A 10,766-nucleotide genomic window follows, 5' to 3' on the forward strand; every position below is an offset into this window, starting at 1 on the left:
TATATATATAAGGAACCATAACCCAAAATATATAAAAGTAACCCTAATTATCCATAAACCTCTATGAGGTGCAACAGTAAAGCATATATACATAGGGAGAGTCTATACATAAAGATATAACAAAATGGAACAAAATATCAATCCCAAAAGCCCACTTCGTTGCAAAGAACTCCAGACGCCTAGCGAGGTGCCTCTCGACATGCATCTGAAAAATACAAATATTCGTATGGAATGAGAACTGGGTGTTCTCAGCATGGTAAATGTGCTACATACATAAGATATAAGGTCCCAGAAAAACCAGAGACAATCCTAGAATTCTGACACTCAGATAATAACACCTAAAAAACTAAAACAGAAACCATAAATTAAGGTGGTTTTTTAAGGCTTCCTAAACTTAACCAAAACTTTAACCTAACCCTCCATCATCCACTTTCCTCCAAAACCTCCATCTCTGGTGGAATTATACAGACAAGCAAGCAGACAATGGCAAACACAATTATGATACAAGTAATGCAGATAGCATGTATGACAATTAAGCATATTAAAACCACATAGGCACTCCCAATTAGAGCACGATCAAGCAATTTAAACATATGCATATGATGCATGCCTGTCCTATGACTAACAAGTCTCATCTGTTGGTTATCAAGCCAACTCGACAAGTCCAGCTGCTAAACCTTGGACTGTCCCTCGACGCGCATCCCCAAGAGTCTATGCATATCTTTTTCTCATCCATATATATAAATTTTGCTCATTGGGGATATCCTTCCTGGAAATTTATACGTGCCCGGTCACCCTTACATCGTAGGGTCAACAGTATCGAGTCTCAACCTGGAGCACATGGTGGCAAGCCACTACTTTTTACCCAGGGAGACTTGTAGCTCAGATAACATAAGTGCATAAGCCTCATTTCATTCATAATTATTTCATAACCATTCATTATAGCCATAACATCACTTATACATTATATATTTGCACTTCTATACATAATTCATTATAACCCGGAGCAAGTGGGGGCGAACCACACCCTTGCATCTACCCAGAGAGCCTTTATACTGACCAAACTAGAGCAAGTGGGGTGAAACAACAACTCTTGCGTCTACCCAAGAGGTATGTTCTCATATGCCCAGGAAAAATAAAGGAGGGGATCCTAACCTCCCACCATCTCGTTGGGGCGATTTTACAATACCAGGAGGAACAAGGAAAGGGATCCTCACCTTCTACCATCTCATGGGGTCGTACTTTCAAGAAAGAGTGCTCAGATGTAACATTTATTCCTTTCTTTAATCCGTTTCATAAGTTAAGTAGTATATATATATATATGCACCCTATCTCCTCACACCTAATTCATCACTTCTCAAGCTTCCTTCATCTCCAAGTTACCACCCCTCCTAACTTCTTCTCATCAATCATCACACAACTAATGTTTTTTAGGGGATAAAAGAGCAAAAATAGAGGTTTAGAGGTTCAAAATTAGGTTTTAAAAACATAAAGTCCACTTTGCTGAAAACAGAGGTCACGCGTACGCGTGGGTCACGTGTACGCGAGGTGCCCAACCCGAAAGGGTTGGTCGCGTACACAAGATATGTAGAGTGGCAAAAATGCTGAATACTGCAGAATTTCAGCTTTGCACTTCGAACTTTCGACGCGCATAACTTTTTCATTTTAAAACATTTTTCATCCGTTCTTCGAATGACGTAAACTTCACGGACCCATTTTCATATGAAACAAGTTTGAAATTGGGGGACCAGAAGCCGAGTTATGACTCGCCGAAGTTCGTCCAAAAAACCAGTTTTTCACAAAATCTTCCAAACCTCTATTTTCACAAAATATAATTCATTAACCATATCCACTCAACAATACCCTACACCAAAACATACCAAAATCACAGCAACACAGCCCTACATCTTACCTCTACTAATCATACCTCAATTTCTCAATAATCACATACAAATCTATCAAGCTTAACTTCAATGATCAACAAAATCTTATATCCAAACATTAATATATTACTATCATTCATTCAATTCATCTCATCAACTATCCGCCGCACTTATATCATTAGCCAACACCCTATTATCCACAACCAATACTCAACACACATTGTATTAACCAAAGTCACTAAACATGTATCAAACATACAATTCAACTTATCCTATGTCGTCTAGCCTAAGTTTTCACGACATCGTACATATTATATACGAGAAACCAAAGCCATACCTTGGCCGATTTCCTCGTATAACCCTAGGCAACACAATTAAGCAAGCTCACAAGCCTCCAACACCCAAAATCCAGCAACCAATACCAATTTCAAACCTCCAATTTCCACAAATATGCTCCAATTCTTATACATATATCACCTAATTCACATTACTATATTTATATACCAAATTTCAATACCCAAACACATATAAACAAGGAATTGACTAGGATTGATGATCCTTACCTTGTATGTACCTCAATTTAACAAAAGTCCACTAATATCTGAAGTCAATTTGATCCTAAAACGTCAAATTAACCGAAATCTCAATACCCCAAAACCATGATATTTTCAAACTAAAGAAGAGAGAATAGGAACTAGGAATGTGATTTTCTCACCTTATAATGTACTGAGCTTTATAGAGCTCGTCACTGCAGACGCGTGACCGGAAACGGTGCGACGATCGGAGCTCGGAGCGAGAAAATATGGGGATTTGAATGAAATCCAAGGGTTTGTGAAAGTTGGGAATGTTCTTCCTCCTTGGCTGAGCATTCTGCATTCTTTGCATGCAAGGGAAGAAGAATGAGCTGAAGCTCATTTAATTTGATGGGTTGGTTAGGCCCACGAGTCCAGTTTGGATTTGATTTGACCGGTTTGGTCTATTCGGTCCAATTTTGGGCCAAATTTTTAAAATTAGTGTCAAAATTCTTATTTTAATTAGCTCTATCTTATTAAATTATAAATTTACATTTCTAATTTATTTTATTAAAAATTAATTTATTGACTAATTATTTATTAATTTTACGAGATTTACATGCAAAGGGTGGCAGCTCTCAGGTATAACATGAGTATTCTGAACCTAAAGATCTTATTACTTGTTTAATAACTAATTATCGATTAACTAAGTTATTGATTTTTTTATAGGGTACCTTGTTGCCATGCTATAGCAGCCATTGCAGCCATGAACAGAAGACTAGAGAACTATGTCCATGCATGGGTCACCATGGGTTCCTACAAATACAATAAGACCTATGAATATTACATCAACCCATTGAAGGGGTGAAGAGATGTGGGAGATGGCAGAAGGGACACCCTACTTGCCTTCCTTAACAAGAAAACCACATGGAAGACCTAAAATTTATAAAAAGAGAAAAGATTCAAGTGAAGGCACCTTTAGAGGAAGCCAAGAGAAGAAAGCACCAAACTGAAGAGGACATATGGTAAATTTATATGTGGAACTTGTGAGGATGTTGGTCACACCACAAGAAATTGTGCTCTAACAAAGAGGCTGAAGGCAGAAAAAGCAACAGTAACTGCTCAACAGGAAGATAATGCTAATGAAGATAATGCTACTGGTGATTAAGAAAGTGCTACAACTGAGGAAAACCAAGGCAATGATTTAGGCAACCAAGAAGGGCCTGATGAGGTTGAACTCTCCCAAAATGTCACTAAGTCATAAGACTTCTCTTAGGATCAAACTAATAAAGAGGTAACCTCTACTAATCTAAAAATCTAAATTATAACTAGTTTGACTTGTATTATGTATATTGATAAAATTTGATTTTGTGGAAACATAGTTCCGTACAATGAATGAATAACCAAAATGGCAACTTCGTAGAAGGAACAAATTACCAATTGTTAAAGCACAACGAGGATGCTGCATCGGATGCTTCACCACCAAATTCAGTTTTATTGGAGACAATTCCAGGAGAAAGTGCTGCAACTACTGAAAAATGGCAAGACTGATGAAGTTTGTACCAACTCCTGGGTTTAAGCCACCTCGAAAGAACACATAATATTTAAAGTTATAGAAGTTAGACCAAACTAGGCATTGGGGATTTTTTTTTGGGTTAACCATGTTATTGTAAATTGATCTGTCCTTGTTTTGTCATTGTTATTGCCTAGCTACTTGGAACTCTTCTATTTAGGTGTCTTGTTTGAATACTATATTTTGATGCTTATCTTTATGTTGTGTGCTTTAGCACATATAACATTTATGTTAGGGTTAAGTTCAATTTTGGTCCTTAATATAGGGGTAAAAAATTTGTTTCGTCCCTAAGTTTTTTTTTTTAAACAAAATCGTCCCCGAAGTTGACAGTTGTATTAAAATGGTCCGACGGACAATTATGCCCCTGAGTTCGTTACTCTCCTTAACTGTTTGTTAATTAATAATAATAATAATATTAATAATCATAATATTAATAATAAAAGAGAACGATGTGGGAGAGGGAGGAGAAGATGTTGGGTCGAAGGCTGTGAGGAAGAAAGCTGCGCTAGGGTTCGACGAAGTGGAGGACGGGGACAGAGACGCCGATTGGATGGCTTCCCAGGGTTTAAGATCGGGCAGAATTCGAACACCTATGAAGGAGATGGTATGTGGGCATGGGGAGAAGCCGATTCTGCGAACCTCAATGACGAAGGACAACCCAGGGTGACAATTTTGGGGTTGTGTCTACTATGAGGTATTTTGTTGGCCTGTAATTTCTGAGATTGAGCTTTTTCATTTGGGTTTCCTTCATCTTATGAGATCTGGGTGGTGATAGGTTCAGGATGGCTGTGATTTCTTTAGGTGGGCAGACCCAGAAGCTGGAGGAGTGCTGCGGGATTCTGAGATTGCAAGATGCAGGAAAAAGATTACAACGTTGAAGACAAGGTTGAAGGATGTCGAATGGAAGTTGAGGATTGTAGCTGCTTTAGGGATAGTTGGGTGGATTGGGTTTCTCTATTTGTTGCTGCATAATCCAAACAGTTGGAGGCAACCATATGGAATGCATCTAATCAGGAGATGATTAGAACATCATTTGTAGGACTTTTGTGTGTTGTTTTGGTTTAGGGATGCTGTTACTTTTATTGCTATAATGATGTAATGTGATGTATCCCTTGTTAAGATGTTTGAATGAATGAATAAAAGTTTTGAAGCAGTGAAAATGTGTTGTGCAAATTTCCAACCATGAGGTAGTGAAAATGTGTTAAAAACATGTAAAGAACACTTATGTGCACCAGGATAAAACATTAAGCAATGATTCTTAAAACACTGACAATAAAAGTTCACAACATCATCTATAAGCCAAAATGGCCAATTACAGAGTTGTAGTTAGCACTTAAACAGAAAAAACACAGACCAGCATAGTTCATAAACAAAATAACAAAATACCAACATAACATTGTTTCAGACCTAATGAAACAGCCTAACAGCCAAAACACATAACTAATCCTCTTTAAAGATTGCCCCATGCACTAGGAGGCAATTTTGCCATTAGCTTGAGTTTCTGCATTGGGATATGAGGTGCACCAGTCTGGATAACAGAGAAACGCCTCTTCCTTTGAATTGGTTGACTGTGTGATAGCTTCTTGCTAGTGGAGGAAGCTGCTGCACTGCTCTTTTGAGGCAAAGGTTGGGATGAAGGAGCTATAGGATTGGACTGAGGTGGTGCAGGCCCGACTACTTTTTTGGTCTGAATCTTGGGCTGGGTTGAATTATCAGTGGGCCTAGCTGCCATTTTCCTGGGCCTAGTTACTGGTTTGCTGGGCTGAGTAGTTGCTGTGTTGCAATGAGTTGTTACAGGGCTGGGTTGAGAGCATGATTTCTTGCTAAATCTCCTTCTTTGCACTGTTTGGCCAGGGGGTTGTGAGATTGCAACTTTAGTACCTCTTCTTTGGCCCTTGGCAGCTTGCTGAGATGCAGGTTGGACCTGTGACAGAAATAAAAAAAATAAGAAACATTTTCTAGCACAAGTAAATATAACCCAACCTGAACACTATAGCAGAATGGAATGGAAGATACCTTCTTCTTAGGCTTTGTGCAACCTGATTTCTTGTGACCTAGAGCACCACAATTAGAACACCTCTGTGTTTGGCCCCTACGGGAGAGGTGAGTTTGGCTTCTGTTATCATCATCCCCAGGTCCTCTCTTCCTCTTCTTGACTGGCCGGTGACTTGGCTTCCGATATGGTGGTGGCATGACATCATCATACTGGGATCTCTCCCACAGATCTGGCCTATTCAGAGGATGTATCACTTCCTGGTAGCACCTCAGGTAAGCATCCTTCTTGTAATGGTCATCTACAAACGACTCCAAGTCCAAACCTTTGAATGTTATGCAGCTAATGGCATGAGGATAGGGTAGCCCGCTCATCTGCCACCTCCTATATGAACACTCACAAGCAGCCAGATCTACAACAAATTTGTCTAACCCACACATGGCCTCATACTTACTAGCAGCTGACCAAAATGGCCTCCAGTCTCTAGAATGCTTTACCCTTTTCTCTAGCTTCTTCAATATCATTGGCATAATGTTACCCTGGTAAACTTGAATCCTAGCTCTATTGGCAGCCCACCTAGTCATAATATACACCCTAATGTCCTCTAACATAGTGACAATGGGTTTTTCTCTAGCCTCAACTATCACAGCATTAAAACTCTCACTCATGTTGTTAACAAGGGAGTCACACTTTGAATAAAATGAAAAGCGAGAACGGGACCAGAACCTGGGTGAAATGCTGTTTAAGTGCCGAAATGTATCCTCACTCTTGACTCTCATTGTCTTCATCTCCTTCTCCCAGTCTTTCCAGAGTGTAGACTTCACACATCTCCACATTTGATTCTTCAACTCCAATCCAGGAAACTTCTTCCTGAAGTTGTTATACAGATGCCTCACACAGTAGCGATTGTCCACCCCAGGGATGACTTCCTCAAGAGCTGGTAACAAGCCCTGCATCAAAAAGGTAACCCAACTAATTAGTATAGCATTCAGTTTAAGTTATAAAATGCCCAAACAATTTCAAATTAATGATTACCTTCTGTTGATCCGACATGAATGTACACCTTCCAATTTTATCAGCACCCAGGTCATCAGATAAGTGTCGTAGAAACCAAACCCAGGAATCCTTGGTCTCAGCTTCAACCACCGCATAAGCAATGGGAAGGATCTGGTCATTAGGATCTCTTCCTATTGCAGTGAGTAACTGACCACCCTGAGGAGTCTTTAAGAAACACCCGTCCAAATTGATAAAAGGTCTGACATGTTGGAAGCTCTTTTTGCATGCATTGAAGCAGACATACAATCTCTGGAACACACAATAGTTCATCAATTCAGGGTTCTGGACCTCCTGGGCAAAGTCTGGGCTCCTACTCACTTTTAAGCTGACAGATGAACCTGGATTGGCCCTTAGAATCTCTGCACAATAATCATTAATCCTTCTATACTGCTCCCTAAATGCACCCTGGATTTGACTTAGTGCCTCCTGCTTAGACTTGGCTGCCATGGACTTGGTCATAGTAACATTCCATTTCTTGTGTGCCTTTGCTAGTAACTCCCTTATTTTAATCCTGGGATTAGACTCTACCTTCTTTTTAAACTGCGCTCCAAGCCACTTAGTGTGCAAAATCCCAACTCTGTGTATTTGCATGCAGGTGTGTTGGAGGTTCAAGCTTCTTAACTGCCATGTGGATTCATCCCTAACCTTATGAGCATAGAGCCAGAATGGACAGTCCTTCTGCACACAGCTCTAACCATGACCAAATCACACTTCTTAAATTTGATGCTCCTAGCCGTATGAACTACATATGCCAGCACAGTCTCCTTAAACTCTTGTCTGGATGCATAAAGTGTCCCTACCTCCTACCTATAGCTGCTCATATCCTTCAAAGGTTTATGAACTGGAAACCTTTGACCCACTCGATCTGATATATCATCACCATCATTCTCAGCTTCGTCCTCATCCCCCTCATACCCACCAATCATGTGGTCCATCTCCAACTCATCACTATCTGCTCCATTCTCATCACTAAACTGATTTATACCTTTACCCTTTTCCTTCCCAGCAGTAGCTTCTTCCGGCATAGAATTACCATCATCAAATCCACTATCACCCTCAAAATCCTCATCACTATCAGTGAAGTGCACCTCTCCTACACTGTCTCCCTCCTCATCAGATGGCATGTACTCAGGGTCCTCACTGTCTTCGTCATTGGACTCACTTCCATCTACCTGAAAATCATCCCCCACATCTCCACCCTCGGTTGCCTTATTAGGTTCGGCACTGGCCCCTGCTTCCTCAGCCCCGTGCCCTTCGAAAACAACCAAGCCCAGCCCATCATCTGTTCCTTCTTCTGCAACTCCCCCAACGTCGACGTAACCTACTTTTGGAAATGGCTCGGCATCGCCAACATCGTGGACCACATACAACTCTACCAAGCCCCGTAACCCAGCAATGTTGCACATCTCGATTGCTTCTGCGTCACCCTTCAGCATCTTCCGGGAAGTCTCCAAATCATCAAAGCTTGGATCTTTATACCACAACGTAACAATGTTGGCCTGCAAGTACCCAAACTGCCTTAGTTCTTCATAGGCCTCAAACAAAGACCAACGATCGCTGTCAATGTCCTCGATGATGGTACTTTGACCCTTTAGGTACTTAAAAACCCCCTCCTCATAACCGAATGCACCCCATGATGCACCCTCACGTTCATATACACCATCTTCTGCTCAGTCAACCCTGCAATACAGCAGAATACATTACTCACAAACACATATACAGTAGAATACATTACTCACAAACTCTAGCTATAGCAGCAGACTCAAAAGCCTGCATTCAACCCCTAAATGCTCGGACAAAGCAACATCGTGATCAAAACCAAACCCACAACATGTTGTGAATAGTTGACGTGATTGCTTGAGGGATGGAAAGTAATCGTACCTGAACAATCAGCTGCTGCAGCGATGACGATCACTCACCAATGTCTCAGCACACCGATTCTCAACCTCCCCAATGGCGACAATGCTTTCTGTTCGCACCTACGTCTGAGGGTTTCGCAGCAATGTTTCAGTTCTCAAGTGTTTCAAGGAAGTTTATGCGTTGCTTCATGAGGAGGTGTGCACTTCGCGGGAATGAACATTAAGGGAGAGAAACCGCAAAGGGCAGAGTTGTCATTAAATTTTATTTTTGGTGCGAAAGGACCATTTTAATACAACTGTCAACTTCGGGGATGATTTTGTTTTAAAAAAAAACTTAGGGACGAAACAAATTTTTGACCCCTACGTTAGGGACCAAAATTGAACTTAACCCTTTATGTTATGTTATATAATTACTGTTTGAAATCTGAATTTAGGATTGCTGGGTTTGGAAATATCTATCTTTTATCATGTTAATGTTGTTAATAATGTATGTGGCAAAATTATGTTTGGTGCTAAGAAATACACAAACTCAAAATGAATGAAAGTTCTTGTTTCAATATTGCATTTTAATTTCATGATTGCATAACACAGTATCTTATATTAGCTTATACATAACAAAATTCAGGATCCTAAAGTTCTATTATCTATTGTTTGTTTACTAAAAAGCTAACCAAACAAGCAACAAGACCAGTAGTGATAGTCACTGCCAAAAACACTATAACCATCATCATCATCTTTAGTGACCTAATATCATTCTTCAAATTTTTTAGCCTCCACTTAAACTCATTCACCACTTCTTGCTGAAATTGACCAACACCTTGTTGTCCATCGTATCCATCAGCCTAACGAAAAAAATTACAATGGCTTCCATACTACAAAGAAAAGAAATAAATGCTGAAAGAGAAGAAATAAATGCTAAAATCAGCTTTCCTCAATGTATGAAACATGAAATTTCTTGGACAAACTACAAACCTCATAATTATGATAGCCATGACATGGTCTTCTTGGATTTTTTGGTGTTTTCAAAAACTTGATTATTGCTCGCAAACCGTAGTTGCAAAATACTGCATTCTTGGCAGCAACTCTGGGTCGAATGCCTTTCCTCCCACTTGAGTAGTTTCTATCTGAGCTTCCTTGACTTGTATCTCCACCATCCATCATTATTCAACAACCATGCGAAGATGATTTTCAGATTCGAGATCTCTTAGACAAAGAGAAGAAAAGAACGAAGATGATCTCAAATTTAGGGATTTAAGGTTTTAAATTTCATGATGGGATTGATTTGAGCACAAACAATTAATTTAGAACACCATTTTTACATGTTGTAGTGTCTACGTCAAACTACTTATTAGGCAGCCAGTATGGCAGTTAACATCCCACATCAGCATCTCATTAATGTCAGTTTACTAAAGGACTAACGAGGAATAATATTTTGTAATTTTGGAAACTTATTTGGTAATTTTTTAAAGTCAAGAGTATAATTGAAGCACGATTAAAAATTCAGGGACCAAATATGACATTTCATCCGAAGGAATAAACCAAATATGTATTGACAAATGAAAAAGACAAAGTCTCACGTAAAAAAGATAAATTAATTAAGCTAATCATATATGTATGAAACTATGAATCGTTGCATGGCATGGGGAGGCAATGACTGGTGAGGATGCATAAATAGTGGCATCATGACAGCGATGAACTCCACTAATTGCAGACTATTTTTTAGAAGAATTGTATAGGATATGATATGAAAATGAATATTGTGTGATCCTAAACTTGTATGCGAATCTCAATTTAATCTCTAAAATTTTAATTGTCTCTATTTAATTTTTAAATTTGACAAACGTAACTAATGTTAGTCCATAAAATAATTTTTGCCACTTAGTTAACAGA

The sequence above is a fragment of the Arachis ipaensis genome, chromosome B01 (assembly GCF_000816755.2).
Source record: "Arachis ipaensis cultivar K30076 chromosome B01, Araip1.1, whole genome shotgun sequence".
In the NCBI taxonomy this organism is placed as follows: domain Eukaryota; kingdom Viridiplantae; phylum Streptophyta; class Magnoliopsida; order Fabales; family Fabaceae; genus Arachis; species Arachis ipaensis.